Source organism: Lissotriton vulgaris, chromosome 6 (assembly GCF_964263255.1).
Source record: "Lissotriton vulgaris chromosome 6, aLisVul1.2, whole genome shotgun sequence".
NCBI lineage: Eukaryota > Metazoa > Chordata > Amphibia > Caudata > Salamandridae > Lissotriton > Lissotriton vulgaris.
Genome location: NC_141694.1, coordinates 1206753148 through 1206773884, shown reverse-complemented (window position 1 = coordinate 1206773884; position 20737 = coordinate 1206753148).

Here is a 20737-nt window from a genome sequence, read left to right as displayed (position 1 = left end):
AACATCCCGCTCCTAAACATTAACTACAATTTATATTACTATTAATAAATTTTTTTTAACCTTTTTTCTACATATTATACATATTATCTATATTTTTTACTTTCACTATTTATCAATATTTTGTCTTGTCAATTTTTTTGAATCGATATTTTTGTACTCGATATTTTTTTATCATTATTTTATTCGATATTTTGACCAACGATATTTTTGTTATCGATATTTTATTGTTGTCGATATTTTTAACTCGATATTTTGTCCATTCGATATTTTGGAGTCGATATTTTGTCTGTGCACCAGTTGGAACACCTTTGCATATTTTACTACTAATGCCCTCTGAAGGATGTCCTCGAGAACTGGAAAATATTGGTAAAACTTAAGAACTCCGCATCCGGGCACATAGGCAGCCTTGGGCAAGCCACAAAACCTAATATAAATAGCAACTTGAATTTTGACTTGGAACCTTTAGTAAGTCTTTTATCTGGATACCCATTCTTGCCCAAATGGTATTTAAACTATTTTGTTAGTATTTTCTTTGTTTACTGAGACTGCATATTAGGGTTATCTAGGCTTGTGTCTGCCAGTTGCCAGTTCAGCCACGGCAGGTCAGAGGAACATGACACAAGAATGTTCGAAGGTTAGTGCCTCCTATGTCCTTTGACAAGATGAAAGTTCCACATTATGTCTCTAGGGTCATGTTTGTGCTTCTTGGGCTCTGTCAGGAGTGACACCATAAATATGGCTTTGGAAGTCATGTTTTATTTTGCAACTTTGCAGGTTGCTTTGACTTTCTAATTTTTGTTTTCAGTTCACAGATGCATCCTTCCTAAAACCTACTATGAGTTTCTAAGCTCTTTCTGTCTTGGTATCAATGTTTGAGGTCTCCTAGTGCTGTCTCCAGCAGCATTGGGATACTGATTTATGCTCCGATCTACCAGCAGACCAGTGCATTTACTTCACTATCTTGATGTTAATATGTTGGCATCTTCCTTAATGGTACCCAAATTGAGCTCACTACTCCATTAATTAATTACTTGTGGGTTTGTAATGCGCTAGAATCAACTCCCGAAGGAGTATCTCTGCACAGTAGACCGCTGGGAAACCCGTCCTGGCTTTCCCTGTGAGATGGTCCCTACTGGGTATCTCCAAGATGAAACCAGGCATCCCCGGCGTATGTGGGGGGCCGTTGTGGAGATGAGGCAAGCTAATGCCCAGAGTTGCAGAGTGTGATCCCTGGTTAGAGTAGGCACCGAGGTGAGAATTATCAAGTTCGCTGACCCTGGTCCACGACCCTGCCGCGTCGGGAATTGAACCCTGGTCCCGGGCCGTCCTCTGCTCTCGGGTCTGCCGCCTCTAACCAGGGAGTCACACCACTCCACTCCATTGCTCCTATACCTTTGCTTTTTTGTATTTTGTTTTTGTTAGTTACTGTCCTGTCTCAAATGCCAAAGGTACAATGGAGATAGGGGTCTATCACTATACATACTCCCAAAACATTTGGAACAAAACTGGAACCATCAGAATGTATGTAAAGGTTATATAGTATGTTTACTCCTCACTGCAGAAGTATGCACTTGAGAGTGGTACACATCATATTTGGGAAAAGGTATTAACACGATTTCACTACCCACAGTGGAAGAGAGTACCGGTACAAATGTTACAGCAATGAAGCAAACTATCATCTCCCCATCAGCAGGGCTCGAGTGTTGTGTGTAGGACTGACAACACTGTAGGATATGCAATGTCATTTATATGCTGTGTGACAAATCATATCAATATGTGTGGAAAGGTGATTTTTGTGATGTTCACCAACAGACAGGTCACAGTTACTTAAGAAAGGGCCAAATTTGCATACTGAAAGATAGGACCAAATTATTTCTTTATTTTTTTATTTCTTTTTTTATTAAAACTCCACAGTAGCGAACCATTAAATACAGACACATCATGAATCAAAATACAATGATGAGTAAATATCAATTCATTCCATTACCCAAGAGAATTTTTTCAGCAGGTTAAATGATCAAGCATAGCCCCCCCGTATATACATACCCAACTTTCGCTTTTGTGGGCCTTTGACAGAGTACAAGCTGAACTCCAGGTTAAATGTATTATAAAACCGAGCATGCCACATTTCAAAAGAGGGTGCCTCAGGTTGGAGCCATGTGGATACAATACACAATCGTGCTACCGCCATAGCAATAAAAATGAGATACCTAAATTTATATGTCGGCATCCCTTGAAGTAGATCCTCCCCAGTCCCAAGTAGCATTATAGGGGCGAAATCTTTATCGCTACTCCAGTAACCTCAGATAAGAACCTCTCAATGTGTTGTATATACACAGCCAGATTAATACATGAATAAAAAAATGAGATATATCGGCGTCATCCGCACCACATCGGAAACATTTACCATCATATATCCCCCCACCCCCTATTGCTTCATCTTTGCGGTAGTGTGGTACAAATTAAATAATGTTTTATAATGCCGTGTTTTTAAGTTCGCAGCAATAAGAATATATTTTTTTAAACTTCTGTTTATTGTTTTTATTTCAAATGAAACCATACATGTTCACCAATGGCTCAAGTAATTGTACTTTAAAAGCACATGTCAATGTATTACATAATGCATTTTCCATAAAAAGATGCAACAAATGCTTCATCTTGACAATCCATATATCACCTGGTTTACTTACATAAGAACAGAGAGGCACAAACCACAACATTTTGTAGTAATACTTAAAGGCATCTGCAAAAGGTACTGCTTGTAACATTATTTCAACATTGCATCATTAATTAGTTAGCAGTGCAGGCCCTAGTCACTCTAACATTCCCGCCACCTCCAGAGGTTTAACCCAGCTCTTGAGCATTCTGTGCATATGGTGTTTCATACTTCGGGTACTCCAATTATGCTACTGTTGGATCTGCCTGCGTGTGTGTTAGCAAGTACCCCTGCAGGGAGGCCCAAATGTTGTTGGGTCTCGAAGCCAAAGGTAACAGTTCAGCATGTGTGGATAGTCGCTCCTGGCAATCCACCAAATCATTTAGCCAAACTTTGAACTTTGGTGCCCTTCCCCTGCCTCATCGACATGCCACCCTCCTTTTTGCCATCAAATGTGCAAGGGCTACCTATCTGTGGTGCACCGCACGTATCAGTTTGTTATATCCCAATAGAGCTAGCAATGGTGTCTGTTCAATATGTGTGTCTACCATAATACTCAAGGCGCTAAAAACTTGAGTCCAATAGGTCTGTACTCCCGGGCAGTCCCAAGCTAGGTGTAGGAAATCTGCTCCCGGGGCTCTGCATCTCTCACACCTATCATTCTCCCTCAGTTTGTACCTATACATTCTTGCTGGGGTGTAGTATATCCTGTGGAGAAATTTGTAGTAGGCCATGCAAAGTCTACTACTGGCTGAAACCTGTTCCATCTGCGCAGAGCAATATTCCCACTGTTCGTCTGTCAGCTCAACGCCCAGTTCGCCATAAGAATTTTTTCTGCTATATAAATTGAATTCTCGCTTGCTCTCCTAGGGAATTCCTCCATTTAACATTACATTTCTCTAGGTCATTGACTTTAGAAGCTTGTAGCACTTTATAGAGAGCCCCAATTTTTCCTAACATCTAATAGCTTCATCTATCTTATGTTGTTTTAGCATCATAACATGTTTACTAAGAAAATCACGTCTCTGAAGATATTTAAAAAATTGGCTTTTGGGAACCTGATACTTATCCGCCAGGTTTGAAAAGGCGGAGTTCAGTCCCCCGACCTCCGAAAAATGCCTCAATTGCGTGATACCAGAGTGTCTCCACTTCCTTGCCACATAATCATGAAATATTGATGGGAGAATCCCTGCTGCGGACATAGGTGTATAAAATGAGAGCCCCTCAATCTGTGAATTCTTTCGCAGGTCTTCCAAACCTTATAGACTGCACCCAAGGTTTTAAAATGAGCTATTTTACAGTAGCTACCGTCAATTATCTTAAACAAGTAATTTTTGGCCTCAGTCCCAAGCACCATCTGATAGATTGATGGAGCCTCAGTGGGGTTATCCACTTCTTCTCCAGTCAGCAATAGTCGTATATTTGCTAAAATACAAGCATATTAGTATAATTTAACATCAGGGACAGACCCTCTGTCTCGCAGAAGAGTCATAAATTGAGCCGCTCTACGTGGTTTTCCCGGTGCCCACAGCAATCTAGAACAGAGTGATTGTAGCTTTTGTAATTGCAGCTGAGATATTTCCAAAGGTACCGATCTAAAAAACTACAGAACTTTCGGCAAAATGTTCATTTTAAGAATATTAGCTCTACCCACCAAAGACAGATGAAGACATTCCCATCTCTCAAGAGCTTGCTTAATATTTCCAGTGATGGCCACCCAGTTGACATCGACCAGCTCTTTCAAAACAACCCGTATCTTGATACCCAGATACATGACTTTGCTAATGACCCTTGGATCATGATCAATCTGGGTTTTAGACGAATTTGGCTTATAGCCGGCCAGACGACCAAATTCATGTGCCAGATCTTCAATTTCGGGTAGCGCCATCACAGGATCAGATATTTCTATGGCTATTTCATCCGTATATGCGAAGACACTGAACTGACCCTGCCCTACCATAAACGGTCTTATCCTGGCATTCCTACCTCTCAAGCATATTCAAGAAAGGATTGATATACAGCGTAAACAAAAGCGGAGAGCAGGGGAACCCTTGACATGCACCTCTAGAAATCTGAACTACCTTAGATGTTAATCCCATAGAAAAGATCCTAGCCACAGGAAAACGATATAGAACCTGCAAAGCCTGGACATACCCCAGAGGAAACCCCATTGACTGTAAGATCCCCCAAAGGAAGTTCCATGACATGCGGTCGAACGTCTTCTCGGCATCGAGTAACACTATTCCTACATCTCTAGACTCCACCTGGGCGAAGTCAAGTATGGTAATAATTCTAGCAATATCATTGAGTGTCCCCCTTCCAGGGATGAACCTGTGCTGTCTTAAGTAAAACAAAGGGGATATAACCATAGCCAGTCGATTCACGAGAATCTTCGCATAAATCTTCCCGTCACAACATTAGCATCGTCCCACGTCTGTGGTGCTGCTCCATTTTGAGTAGCCTGGCAGACAGGCAAAAAATCAACTATGAGGTCTCGAAAAAAAATTGATAAATTTCAGATGGAAGCTTATCAGGACCGGTGACCTTACCCCTCGTGATGCTATTAATAGCCTGTTCGAGCTCATCCATCATAATAGGACTGACTAATGTTCCTGCTTCTTCATAGGCAAGCAGCTGAAATTGTACATCTAAAACCTCAGATCCCTAACATCTTGTTCTATATCCCGCTCTGTATAAAGCTCTTGATAAAAGTTGTGAAAAATCTCTAGAATCTCCAAAGGAACATGTACCAAAATACCAGAAGCGTTCTTCATGCCTTCTATTCTTTGTGTTGCTTCTTTGGAGGGTAACGTTTGAGCTAAACAATGCCCTGTCGTCTTCCCGTATTCATAACATTCTTTTTGGAAGAGCTGATATTTTGTGGCAATTTCTTTACTCCATGCCAGATTAATATTGGCCTTACATCTAGCCACATTAGTTTGAAGCTCGGTGATGTTGCTTCCACAAAATATCCCCTCTGTTAAGTTTTCTTCTGCGGATTTCAATTTATTATACAGCTCTTGGCTATGCGTCTAGCCTGTTTTTGTTTTTATAGTCCAAAACTCAATGCTTCCCCTCTAAAATAGGATTTGAAAGTATCCCAAACCGTCCCATACATTGTAGGATGACGATTGTTTTGAAAAAAAAACCCTAATCCAATTCTTCATATGGTCAATAAAAACATTGTAAGGAGATCAACAAGAGGGAGGAAGAGGTAGTGCCGCGTGGCACTGAGGTGGGCACGTCCTCCTCATGCACAAGTAACTATAATCAAAAAGGGTCCACCTCAAAAGGGGGTCTGTTTGTATGTATCCTGGTGTTTCTGGAATACACTCATTTGTTTAAAATACCCCTCACACACCAAAAGGGCCCTTGGTGTCATGCTTCATCATCGGGGTCTTCCCGCCCGGCTGCCGGACGGGGCAGTGCTACGACAAGCGACTATGGTGGAGCACCTTTTTAATGTGGGTGCTATGTGAGTGAAATGGAGTGAGTGTCAGTGAGGTCAGGAGTGATAGGAAGGTGATGTTAAAAAATACCTGGCCTAGTGATGCAAAAACTATTTAATAAACACTGGCTGGTATTGTTAAAAAAGTGAAGTCAGAAAGGATAAGCGGGGTTTTGTGCCTACTTTCCTATGTGGGTCGACATGTTTCGGGGCTCCATGCCCCTTCGTCAGGACCGGGGTTAATGATCCCCCTGTCACTCACTAGAAAGTCGCCACAATGGGTGTATTTAGAAAAAAAGTGAAGGTAAAGGGAACTATGTGTATGGATATAAAATTAATATTCTAATACACATCCCTTACTAACAAGATACTCATGTAGTATGCCTAAAAAGACAAGAGCACAGAGTTATTAATGCGTGGATCCCAAAGCGCTATTAACTAAGTACCTGTAAAGAAAGGGACAAACAAACATATAGTTGTTCTCCATCTTTAGGAAGAAACCCAGGAAGGGATCTGTACTTTTTCAATGGTAGTCATACACACAAACAGAAATCACACATTCCATACATTTGTAGTGGAGAGAGGTTGGCTGTACATACTTATTATGATGAGGAACAGTGCCTCATCGGCCAACAGTAGATGGAAGGGTATTGGGGGGGTCCAGCTGCAGGTGGGATAGAAAATAACACAGAGATGCATATGTAGAAGGTTCCTAAAAGGTTTAACAATGGCACGTCATATGCCTCTATTTTCTAGTCCTTCAATTCGGCTATGCCGTACTTACTCAACTCCCAGCCTCTATGTGTTTCCTCCTCCGTCCGTGGCCTCCGTGGTAATGAGGATGGAGGTCGGGGCGGGAGTTTAAGTAGCTGTGGTAATTGGTTAAGTGGGGTGGGTCTGATTGCCGAGGTCTGACACCTGTAACAGAACAGATGGAGTGCCGGCATCTGGTTAATGTGGTGGCCATGTTTAAGGTATTCGCCTCCAGAGGGTTAATATGGAGTGAAATTCTGGGTAGAGAGATCCCCCGTAGTCTTAGTATTGTGATGCATTATTCCTAAATGAGATAGTATCGGAAAAAAGGCTGGGGTGCGGCCGCCGTGGAGGACGGTGCGGTGTCCTTGCACCGCGCATGCGCCGAAACGCGCGGCGCTAACCGCGCATGCGCGAACAAGCGCGTTGCAGACTGAGCATGTGCGGAGAAACGTGTTCCGACTCCGCGCATGCCCAGTGTGGCCCGCTATGCAGGGGATAGCCAGTGATGCACCCGGTCCCCCAGTGACAATGTATATTCAGAATCACACAGATTCTTGAAAGCCGGACAGGTGATATAGCGCTGGAACTATTGTTCAGAGTCACAAGGATCATTAGAAAATGTTCTTTTAGAGATACAGTTAAAAAAGATCATTTAAGCTGGGTTGCTGATACAGGGAATATGAAAGCAATGGTGACAATAAAATAATATGGTTCATCAGGTTGCAAAACTTATTGCCAGACACATAGAAGGCAGCAGGTTGGGTGAAAGTCTTAAGATTAAAAGAAAACAATATTCAGCAGCAGCTCTTAAGGAGAAATACAGACAGAGACAGCTGTTTGTGCAGCCATAATCAGGGATTCAAACTAGACCAGGGTATATCAACATTCAGTCCGGTACGATGTGTACCTAGACGATGTACCCAGCGTTGTTCCTTTTCTAGTAAGTTTCTGTCATTTTTGAACACTTCAATGACTGTCCATTTCAGGTCGTGGATGCTATGACCCTCAGTGACAAAGTGTGCCGCCATTTTCGTCGTGTTTTTTTTGCAGCGTACATTGCTGCGATGTTCGTTCATACGAACTTTTACCGGTCTGCTCGTCATCCCTACGTATTCCTTACCACAGGGACACGTGATTAGATATACCACGTTGCGACTATTACAGTTTGTGAAGGCGCGTTGTTCCCAAACGGTTTGGTTGGTGAACCTGATGGTGCGGCTCTTTTGTGTGTACTGACAAGATGTACATGAACCGCATGGGTGGTGGCGTCCTATCTCCGAAACTCTGGCAGTGGCATTACCCTCCGTGGTTCTGGGTCTCGTGTGGACCAATATATCTTTCAGATTTTTGCCTCTCCTGTGCGAGAACATTGGTTTTGGAAAATCTAGTTTGCAGCAATTTAGCATTCTCCAATGTTTGTTGACGATTTTCGTGATTTTGTTAGAGTTGGTGTTATACGTTGTAACACAGATGGGTCTAGGGTCAGGTTCTTTTGCCTCTGTTTCTTCTAGTAGGGCCTCTCTGTTATTGTTGCGGGCTCGCTTCTGGCCCTTTTTTATGATAGCCTTAGGATAGTTTCTACTGAGTAGTTTGCACTCCAGGTCTGCTGCTTGGGTTTTGAAATCATTGATGTCACTACAATTGCGTCGCAAACGGAGAAATTGCCCATATGGTAGATTCTCGCGTAGGTGTCGGGGGTGGAAGCTGTCAAAAAGTAACAAGCTATTCTCAGCTGTGGGTTTAAAATGTGTGCTGGTTTTTAGTCTCCCATCACTCGGGTAGATGTTCAGATCAAGGAACACCAGGTTGTCTTTGGAAACTGTGTGCGTAAATTTCAGGAACTGATCTTGTTGATTGAGCCAGACCATGAATAGATTGACTGAGTCATGATCGCCCTTCCAGATTACCAGCACATCGTCGATGTACCTCTTCCACATTACTACATGGTCTCTGTAGGGATTTACATTGCTCAGGATCTTGGACGTCTCAAGGTGGTGTACGTACAAGCCTGCCAGACTAGGTGCACAAGTGCTGCCCATGCTCGTGCCATGTTTCTGTAGGAAGTAGGTGTTCTCGTACTGAAAGAAGTTTTTCATCAATGTGAGGGAAATACACTCAAGTACCACCTGCCTGGGAGTGTGATATTGCCAGGCGGTGGAGAAGAGAACCTCCTCTATTATTTCCAAGGTTTCTTTGTGGGGGAGGCTCGTGTAGAGACTCTCTACATCCAAACCTACTAAAAGGTGTTGTTCTGGGTCGAGCTGTATCTCTTTCACCAGTTGTAAGACAGCTTTAGTGTCTTTTAAGTAGGTACTGGTAGTTTGTACGATAGGTCTAAGGAAAGCATCTACGAACTTAGATAATGGTTCTAAGATTGAATTGATGCAAGATACTATAGGGCGCCCAGGTGGATATGGGTCCACTTTATGAATTTTTGGTATCGTATAGAAATACGGTGTAGTCGGATTGTCCTGAATCAGAAATTCACTTTCTTTTTTAGAGATCCAGTCAAAAGCTGTCGCTTCCTCGATCATTATCTGGATGCAGATTCTAATTTCTTCTGTTGGGTCATCCCTCAGTACTTCATAGTTACGTCTGTCCTCCAGCAGTTTTCTACACTCCCTATCGTAGTCCTCATAGGTTTGTATAACTGTGGCCCCGCCTTTATCGGCCGGTTTGATCACAATTTCCTGATTGTTAGCCAGCTCATGTAATGCCATTCTCTCTAATCTGGAGATGTTCTGGAAGTTGTTGCCTGCGTCAGTGGGCAGTCTCTCCAGATCCTCCATGACAGCTTTCTCAAATGCTAAGAGTTCGACCGGTATGGTGGAGTCCGGTGGGGTAAATGTTGACTTTTTCTTAAGTCCCGTGTCAGATTGATCATTAGGCGTATTGTCAGAGTTCTGGAAGAATGCCCGTAGTTTCAGTTTTCGCATGAACTCTTTCATCTCTTGGCAGATTTTAAACTTATCCATTTTGTTCGTTGGGACAAAACCCAATCCCTTGGACAGGACTTTTTCTTGGGCTTCTGTTAGGTGTAATCCAGAGAGGTTCACCACTAGGTTCCTCGACTGGTTGATGCTGTCTGGCTCCGGGTTGATACTCCTGGGGGTACTGTTTGTTTGTTGGTTCCAATGTACCTGAGTGCCCTTTCTGTTTCTTCCCTTTCGGGGGCCTTGGCACTGGCCTAAAAAAGGCGGTGGGCCATAGTAGTTGAATGGGGGTGCCTGTTGGTTCCAAGGTTGGAACTGGTTGTCCATATAGGGTTGCATTGGAGGGTATTGCATATAGCCAGGGTGCCCTTGGTAGGGAGTCCATCCTCTCCCGCCTTGTGGGTACGGTCTTCTATAGGATCGACCACCACCTCTAGCGCCCTGATTGCTGTTCCTACTTGAACCTGAACTGTTGGAGCTAGTGTCAGAATTGTCTGTATCATGATCACTGCTTTGATCTTTGGACACATAGTCTTTTTTGATATACGGATATATGCGTTCATGTGTGAATGCCTCCGTGTCTTTTTTGTGTTTCTTATATTTACTTTTCTTTAGGGTGAGTTCAAATTCTGTCATTTCTTGATTAAGTTCATCAAGTCTTTTTTTGAGGGCAGCAGGAGAGAGGTAACTCTTAATCTTTACCTCAAGTTTGGTTATCTCAATCTTTAATTCTTGTGTAAGTTTGGTGGCGGTTTTAATAATCAAGACTAGCCAGTCTCTGGTACATCTCCAACTTATCAATGACCAATCCTTCTTGAATTCCAGGTCATGTGTAAAAATGAATGGTTCGTTTTTTACTATAAGGCCTGAAGGGGCAGTTTTAGTTTTTAGGTATTCTGACATCAGTAGTCCGTGTAAGGCTGTCTTTATCTGTGTTCTCCTCAGAACAGCCAATTCATCCCAATCGCTGTCATTGGTGCCTGGTTCTGAATTGCTAAGTCCTTCAAAGGGGCGAAGGTTAGCCAGTAATCTGTCCACTTCTTCATCATCGAAGGTGAGGCCTGCTGCGTCCTCCATGGTGAGAAACTAACTTAATTTGTGATGTAACTATGTGTGTAGACTAACTGTGATGTGCACAAACATACAGAGTGTACGAACAGGTGACACAGAGACCGACAATTCGTTGGTCCTGTGTGAAAACCAGAACTACTGGAAAGTCTCAATCCAGGGATTGAGAGAGAGTGTGCTCCCACAGCTGCACGCTGCCTAAAGAGTAAGGAGATCAACAAGAGGGAGGAAGAGGTAGTGCCGCGTGGCACTGAGGTGGGCACGTCCTCCTCATGCACAAGTAACTATAATCAAAAAGGGTCCACCTCAAAAGGGGGTCTGTTTGTATGTATCCTGGTGTTTCTGGAATACACACATTTGTTTAAAATACCCCTCACACACCAAAAGGGCCCTTGGTGTCATGCTTCATCATCGGGGTCTTCCCGCCCGGCTGCCGGACGGGGCAGTGCTGCGACAAGCGACTACGCTGGAGCACCTTTTTAATGTGGGTGCTATGTGAGTGAAATGGAGTGAGTGTCAGTGAGGTCAGGAGTGATAGGAAGGTGATGTTAAAAAATACCTGGCCTAGTGATACAAAAACTATTTAATAAACACTGGCTGGTATTGTTAAAAAAGTGAAGTCGGAAAGGATAAGCGGGGTTATGTGCTTACTTTCCTATGTGGGTCGACATGTTTCGGGGCTCCATGCCCCTTCGTCAGGACCGGGGTTAATGATCCCCCTGTCACTCACTAGAAAGTCGCCACAATGGGTGTATTTACAAAAAAAGTGAAGGTAAAGGGAACTATGTGTATGGATATAAAATTAATATTCTAATACACATCCCTTACTAACAAGATACTCATGTAGTATGCGTAAAAAGACAAGAGCACAGAGTTATTAATGCGCGGATCCCAAAGCGCTATTAACTAAGTACCTGTAAAGAAAGGGACAAACAAACATATAGTTGTTCTCCATCTTTAGGAAGAAACCCAGGAAGGGATCTGTACTTTTTCAATGGTAGTCATACACACAAACAGAAATCACACATTCCATACATTTGTAGTGGAGAGAGGTTGGCTGTACATACTTATTATGATGAGGAACAGTGCCTCATGGGCCAACAGTAGATGGAAGGGTATTGGGGGGGTCCAGCTGCAGGTGGGATAGAAAATAACACAGAGATGCATATGTAGAAGGTTCCTAAAAGGTTTAACAATGGCACCTCATATGCCTCTATTTTCTAGTCCTCCAATTCGGCTATGCCGTACTTACTCAACTCCCAGCCTCTATGTGCTTCCTCCTCCGTCCGTGGCCTCCGTGGTAATGAGGATGGAGGTCGGGGCGGGAGTTTAAGTAGCTGTGGTAATTGGTTAAGTGGGGTGGGTCTGATTGCCGATGTCCGACACCTGTAACAGAACAGATGGAGTGCCGGCATCTGGCTAATGTGGTGGCCATGTTTAAGGTATTCGCCTCCAGAGGGTTAATATGGAGTGAAATTCTGGGTAGAGAGATCCCCCGTAGTGTTAATATTGTGATGCATTATTTCTAAATGAGATAGTATCGGAAAAAAGGCTGGGGTGCGGCCGCCGTGGAGGACGGTGCGGTGTCCTTGCACCGCGCATGCGCCGAAACCCGTGGCGCTAACCGCGCATGCGCGAACAAGCGCGTTGCAGACTGAGCATGCGCGGAGAAACGTGTTCCGACTCCGCGCATGCCCAGTGTGGCCCGCTATGCAGGGGATAGCCAGTGATGCACCCGGTCCCCCAGTGACAATGTATATTCAGAATCACACAGATTCTTGAAAGGCGGACTGGTGATATAGCGCTGGCACTATTGTTCAGAGTCACAAGGATCATTAGAAAATGATCTTTTAGTGATACAGTTAAAAAAGATCATTTAAGCTGGGTTGCTGATACAGGGAATATGAAAGCAATGGTGACAATAAAATAATAAGGTTCATCAGGTTGCAAAACTTATTGCCAGACACATAGAAGGCAGCACTTTGGGTGAAAGTCTTAAGATTAAAAGAAAACAATATTCAGCAGCAGCTCTTAAGGAGAAACACAGACAGAGACAGCTGTTTGTGCAGCCATAATCAGGGATTCAAACTAGACCAGGGTATATCAACATTCAGTCCGGTACGATGTGTACCTAGACGATGTACCCAGCGTTGTTCCTTTTCTAGTAAGTTTCTGTCATTTTTGAACACTTCAATGACTGTCCATTTCAGGTCGTGGATGCTATGACCCTCAGTGACAAAGTGTGTCGCCATTTTCGTCGTGTTTTTTTTGCAGCGTACATTGCTGCGATGTTCGTTCATATGAACTTTTACTGGTCTGCTCGTCATCCCTACGTATTCCTTACCACAGGGACACGTGATTAGATATACCACGTTGCGACTATTACAGTTTGTGAAGGCGCGTTGTTCCCAAACGGTTTGGTTGGTGAACCTGATGGTGCGGCTCTTTTGTGTGTACTGACAAGATGTACATGAACCGCATGGGTGGTGGCCTCCTATCTCCGAAACTCTGGCAGTGGCATTACCCTCCGTGGTTCTGGGTCTCGTGTGGACCAATATATCTTTCAGATTTTTGCCTCTCCTGTGCGAGAACATTGGTTTTGGAAAATCTAGTTTGCCGCAATTTAGCATTCTCCAATGTTTGTTGACGATTTTCGTGATTTTGTTAGAGTTGGTGTTATACGTTGTAACACAGATGGGTCTAGGGTCAGGTTCTTTTGCCTCTGTTTCTTCTAGTAGGGCCTCTCTGTTATTGTTGCGGGCTCGCTTCTGGCCCTTTTTGATGATAGCCTTAGGATAGTTTCTACTGAGTAGTTTGCACTCCAGGTCTGCTGCTTGGGTTTTGAAATCATTGATGTCACTACAATTGCGCCGCAAACGGAGAAATTGCCCATATGGTAGATTCTCGCGTAGGTGTCGAGGGTGGAAGCTGTCAAAAAGTAACAAGCTATTCTTAGCTGTGGGTTTAAAATGTGTGCTGGTTTTTAGTCTCCCATCACTCGGGTAGATGTTCAGATCAAGGAACACCAGGTTGTCTTTGGAAACTGTGTGCGTAAATTTCAGGAACTGATCTTGTTGATTGAGCCAGACCATGAATAGATTGACTGAGTCATGATCGCCCTTCCAGATTACCAGCACATCGTCGATGTACCTCTTCCACATTACTACATGGTCTCTGTAGGGATTTAGATTACTCAGGATCTTGGACGTCTCAAGGTGGTGTACGTACAAGCCTGCCAGACTAGGCGCACAAGTGCTGCCCATGCTCGTGCCATGTTTCTGTAGGTAGTAGGTGTTCTCGTACTGAAAGAAGTTTTTCATCAATGTGAGGGAAATACACTCAAGTACCACCTGCCTGGGAGTGTGATATTGCCAGGCGGTGGAGAAGAGAACCTCCTCTATTATTTCCAAGGTTTCTTTGTGGGGGAGGCTTGTGTAGAGACTCTCTACATCCAAACCTACTAAAAGGTGTTGTTCTGGGTCGAACTGTATCTCTTTCACCAGTTGTATGACAGCTTTAGTGTCTTTTAAGCAAATGTGTGTATTCCAGAAACACCAGGATACATACAAACAGACCCCCTTTTGAGGTGGACCCTTTTTGATTATAGTTACAATAAAAACATTGTCCAGGAGAAGCTTTCTATCAAAAGTATATCCCCTTGGAATTGAACTGATACCCAAAGCAGGAATATCCAGCACCACTGGAGCATGATCAGAGGTGATTTGGGAGAAGACTTGTATCTGGGCTTCTGTAAGTAATAGTGGCGAGATAAAACAATAATCAAGCCGTACTAATTTGTCATGCATATGAAAATAAAACATATACCCTGAGTTGGGGCGTTTTAAGCACACCCTAAACAACTATTAAGCCATGATTCGAGATTAAATTATATAAAGCCTTAAACACCCTATCTTTCCTACCAGTATAGCTCTGAATGCCTGCTTGTGATTCGCCTCACACCAAATTAATGTTACATCCCCACAAAATACAAGTGGGTTGGGCCATGATGCAAGCTCAAGATTTAGGTGTTCAAGAATGGGGGCTTCATCCAGATTAGAACCATATACTGTACATAATGTAAACCTAGAGCCCCTGCCATGGGGATGAGCCTTGCATTTATACTGTGTTAAGTTGGCATGAGTTTATTAGAAATTTAAATGCCATTTTTCCTTTCTGCTGCCTTTGCACATGGCACACATTATTATAAATGTTTAGAGTTAGCAGAGTGTTTTGCTTCACATGAGAATAATATGTTTTTCTATATTAGCAGCCTTGCTTGGTAAGCTTTGTCTGAACAGTGAGTGCCGAGGCCTTCAAGGTTATTTCAACACAGTGGTTGTTGTTCGGACTGATCAGCGCACGTTCTAGACATAACATATATGCAGCTGTGGCGACCTCTGATTTTGGCGCATTTAATAATTCACTGCGTAGGCATGAACACACACTTGGAGAACATTTGCATGCAGAGAGCTGGTGCAGAATCTGATGTGATCCATTTCTGCTAAGTACCAGAGGTATAGGGCCACCCTTGTAAACCAAAGAGACCTTCTGTAGGTATAAAATAATCTACTAGCAGGGGAGGGTGAAATATAGGTATATTTAAACCTGTTTCCATTTAGCATTGTAACATGCTTTCTCCCTTTGGATTTTATGGAATAGTAACTATGCTGATATTCTTGTTTCTTATAATATGTCTGCTTGTATTAGCTAAGATACTGCGCATAAGAACACAGCATTAGAAATAAATATTTCAAACTTGCTCGTGTCTTCTTTTACTCCCTGTTTTGGACTAGTATGAGAGTATAACGAAAGAGTGTTCATGTGTTCCACATAGCCTGAGGTATTCTAACTTCCATGTTCTGGGTTGTCTAATCATTGGTGTTATGGAAGAACCAATGAGACACTGGTTGCTAGTCTTGTAGGGGATATTGGGTACTATGGTGAGTTTTGGCACACCCTAATTCACTGAGGTTTCAAGTCTCTATGCACAGTTCTGTGTAGGAGCAGAATCCCTGCGACACCCCCCAAAGTGCATTCCAGAATTGCCCACCGCCCATGGCTATCCACGGAAATACGTCAGACATTTGTATAGTTGGTTTGGTCAACACCACCACCCCATGACTCATTGTTGTTTGCTGTGAGGCGGCTAAGACTACATACCCCAATTCTGATAGACCTTACGCTTCCCCCAAAGGAGACAATACAAAATAACAGCACACCTAGTCCAGATGGGATACAGGGCTCACATATGTGACAGCGGACAGCTTTACAAACATTGGAGAGGGTGAGAATTTGTAATCTCATGACCATATTGAAAATAAACACAACTTCTAGCTCTGAGGGGAGCTCCAATGGGTTGTGATAAGCATGGAAAAGAAACCATGTGCCCAGACTAAAAGGTGAAGAGGATGCTGAGGCATTAGACATCTGGCGTTGAAGAAAGGAGGCCAATGGCCATATACATCAACGGATTGCATACCCATGGGTGTCTGTTCCCACAAATCTGCCAATTAATTCGGGCTCATTTCCAGATGTTTCCTTTTTCTTAAGTGTGCTGCACTCTTCAGCACACTAGAAAGATGAAAAGGCCTCAAATAAATGTTTTTGTGCAGGAATAATATTTTTATTGCAAATACATGGCCGTCACACTTATTCATTAGCAATTTTTCCTATTATTGTTTTTCTTGTTAATTTTGTGGCATATACTTGCAATAATTATAAAAATGCTTAAGCAGTGCCTGAGCAGGCTCATTGAGTTTACCAATTTTAAGATACTGGGGCATTAGTTGAGGGGGTAAGTGTCCACTTCAAGTAATAATCACAATCCTTGTCAGGGTGAACCACTAAAGGTAATAAATAAAACTTATCAGACAGGCTTAACTTAGAGGCAATGTACAAATTATTTATGCAGTACTAAAACCGCAATGAAGTTGAAATGCAAAAGAATAAAAATTTCAAAACAAATTCTAAAATAGAGTACAATTGTATAAGCAAACTGACACCAAAATGGCAAAAACCAAGAAGGGGAGCTGGAGATATAAATTTGGAAAGTTTCAAGTACAAATTGCACCATGAAGTACAAAGTGCCGTTGATATTCAGTGGTCACAGAGGAACAGGAACTAGGCGCAATTTTACGCTTAACATGAGAAGGCATAAGTCAGATACACTAAAAGGTTCTTCCTGGTTAAAGATCTTATCTTCTGCTTCTAGTCCCTTAAGTTCCAATTCATCACATTCTGAAGCCCCCTAGAACCAAAGTGAAGGCATTTAGAGACTCACAGAGTGGCAGGCAGGGCTTCCAGAAGAGTCCAGTCCAAGTCTTGTTGGTACTGGTCAGCTGGGAAGTTGCAGGAAAAGGCTTCTTGTGGCTTTCTGTGTCCCTTGAAGTCCACTCCTTTGTTTTGGGAACACGAGAGATAACAGGTCCTCTTACAGGCTTTCACAGGTCCAGGAGTGTTGTGAAGTGGCTGCTTGGAGATGCCAGATTCATGCCTGTCACAAGCCAGTGGGAGAGAATGACCTCTTTGGATGCCCTACCAATGGGGTAAAGGTTACTGGGGCTAACCAAGCCCACTTTGGGCATTTTCAAGATGGCGATAGTTTTCAGCCACACTAAATGTAGGCTCCATATGCTGGGTCTGTGTGTGTGCGACGTGTACTATGGTAATCCTAGTGTCCTCACATATCTGACACTAAAATCCAGTTTGAGACTGGCATTGTACCCGCAATGACCTCGAAGATAGGAATCTGGAAGAACAAAAGCTACGTTTTCGGCAACCAGACAGTGTATGCATAAGAATAGTTTTGCCATCCTGTTTTCCTCCTTTGAAGAGCCTGCCAAGTATTATATGTAAACACAGCCGACCTCTCTAACAGGCTTTATGATTATAATTTAAAAAAGAGGCTCACTGTGATTGGAGCCTGCCTGGTTGGGGGGACAAAAGAAGGGTGTAGTATTCTCGGTTTAGTATTTATGTTACTGTACTTCTCTGCATCTAGCTGCTCAGCCAGCGTGAGTGTTCCAGGTTAGAATGTACGCCGGTGTCACATTTCTTATGTGGGTTCTCTCACCCTCATCTCTGCTCTACAGTTTTGGTTAACCCTCATGTTTGGGTTATAGGGTGTTAATCCCTTCTCATGGTCTTTGGTTAACCCATATGTTTGGGTTATAGGGTGATAATCCCTTCTCATTGTTGTTAACCCTCATGTTTGGGTTATAGGGTGTTAATCCCTTCTCTACCTGTGTTGGACACTTTGTTGTACGTCAATTGCGTGCATGTCGCCCTGCGCGATATTTTCTCTTGTGTCCAGTGTGTAAGCCGTCCTGCGCCTCACTTTTCATTGTCCTGTGTAAGTCGCCCTGTGCTTCACGTTCTCATGTGTGTGTAGTCTTGTGTGTGTAAGTCACCTTGTGCTTCACCTTGACTTTATGTGTGCGTTGGCCACATTGTGCTGCACCATCTCGTGCTGCGTGTGTGCTTGGGTTTCTGTCCCTTGTTACACCTTCTATTATTTGGGTATGGGTTAACCCCATAGCTAAGAGGCTGTTCCTGGTGGGGCTGCTTGTTCCAGAGTTATACTTCCTGTTATCTTTTCTATGGCTGAATAAACCAACTACATGACTCAACTACATCTGCCTCAGCTACATCATTATATGTATGTATGGACTTAGATACTACAAAGGGCCATGTCCAAGTGACAGCTAACATTTGCCTGTGACAGGGGAGAACTCTTTCAAGTGTGCCTCAAATGTCTTATGAAACAACCCAGCAGACCTGTAAAGCAGTATGTGACATTCAAGTAGGATTTGACACTTTAATATCAAAAAGGATGCTCACAACCCCACCATGTATATGGTTCAGAGAGGCCATCTCTGCCCATTCAGTTCAGCCTCTTTTTTGCTCCTAGGAGGCTTTACACCAATTCATACCTATTCAAATGCTAATTACTGGCAGCCTCAAAAATGCAAATGGTCCTCCAAAAGCTTTAGGCAGGGAAAAGGTAACTTTTTAAAAGTTCCCTTTCCTTAATAGTCATGCAAAATCCATTGCACCATTAAATCCAATTTTTTAAATCTACTAAAAAGAGTGTCTGAAATATGTTTCTAGCTGCTTACAACCCGAGATTAGCATTATTAAATGTACTAATGCTACACAGTGCTTTCCTGCTAAAGTTAAAATAGCCTTTTGTGGCTATTTCACTGTAAGGACATATTTAACATTACATTTCTACATGTCCTACTTTTAAATTCTATGTTCCCTGCCTTATGGGCAATGAGGCTTACTTAGGGGAGAATTTTAGATATTTAAAGCAAAGGTTTCGACCTGTCAAAAGGAGTTTATTTTGACAAGTAATTTTTGCAGTTTCAAACTGAAACAGGTAGGCCTGCAGTAATATTTGCATTTTCACTGGAATGGGTGGCACAATGGGTGCTGCAAACCACAAGTGACATATAAGTTACAGTCCCAGGATACACTTTGTAACCCAGGAATTGCACTAGAGATGTTTAGATAAGTCAAATATACCCTTTAGCCAATGGTAAAAAGGGGAAGCACAGAAACTTTAGCACTAGTTAGCTGTCAAACCATTCTTATAGCTTTGGGACCTGGTATAGTTCAACTTGTTACACTTTTAGGAGTGTGATAGCTTTGTTTTGGTAGCGCTGTCAGGGGCAATAGGTGGTGAAAGCTGTAGTAGCCTCATGAAAAGGATGATGACACTTATTTTTGTCTACAAATTAGGCAGTGTGAGCGATGTTTAGCTTGAGATATTTATGAAATTTAAATTGCTCACTATATATAAGAGCATTTTATCGGTTTTAACTAAATTTAACTAGAGTTTAGATTGGAAACCTATCAAGAGTGCCCAAACATATAAATATTTAGAGGTGGAAATTCAAGTTGAAGGAACACCTAAATTACATCTGCAATAATTGGAAAATAAAGCTGCAATTATAAAATTATTCAAAAAGCTTGATGGTCAACGATATTACCACTTCTTATGTTACTAAAATCAAGATTTCTTCCTTCTTTAACTTATGGGATGGAGGTACTTTCAGGTGTTTTTGATAGTTGGTTAGAGCAGGATCAGAGTTTAGTGGCAAATTTATGAAGAAATCACGCAGCGCAGCAAGTTATCTTGCTGCGCTGCACCGCGTGAGGGGGAAAGGGCAGGAATGCGCGTATTTAACATAATTAGGTGTATTCCTGTCTTTTCCCAGGGCTGACGCACAATGTGCTGCCCAGCACCAATGCAGCCACCTTACACCACGGTTTTTACACAGGAAGGGACACCAGATATATCAAGCTACACAAGGTGGCCTTGCATGGCTTGATATATCTGACTTAGTTTTTGTGTCATCATTGTGCCCCCTTTCATGGCGCAAGAGCGAAGCAAAGCTGGCATATATAAACCCTCTTTCAACTACCTCAATCAACAAGCCATGACCAAGTTTTTTGGGAGTTTAATTTGATTGAGTAGTTACTCGCATAGAAAGAAGCCATGTTAAGATATCAGTTTAAATTGAAAAAGTGCAGAAGAAAGGCTTTTCAGAGGTGCTCTTCGTAATGAATTTGACTTGCTAACCTATTCTGCCATAATGTCATGGAATATTATTAATTCAACGCTTCAAGAACTTGGTATGAAACTACAGTGGGATCATAATCTTACATAACAAAGACTCAAACATTATTTCGTTAGTATGTTTATTTTAATTCAGCTGAAAATGTCTTTAAAACGTTTAAAGAAAGATCCCATAGTCAACTAGTGTTTGACAGTTATAAGTAAAACAAACCCAAAGCATGCCAGGAACTTGCCATCTCATGGGAGCTGAAGAATAAATATTGTCGTGCGCCATTTGAGTGTTACAATTTAGA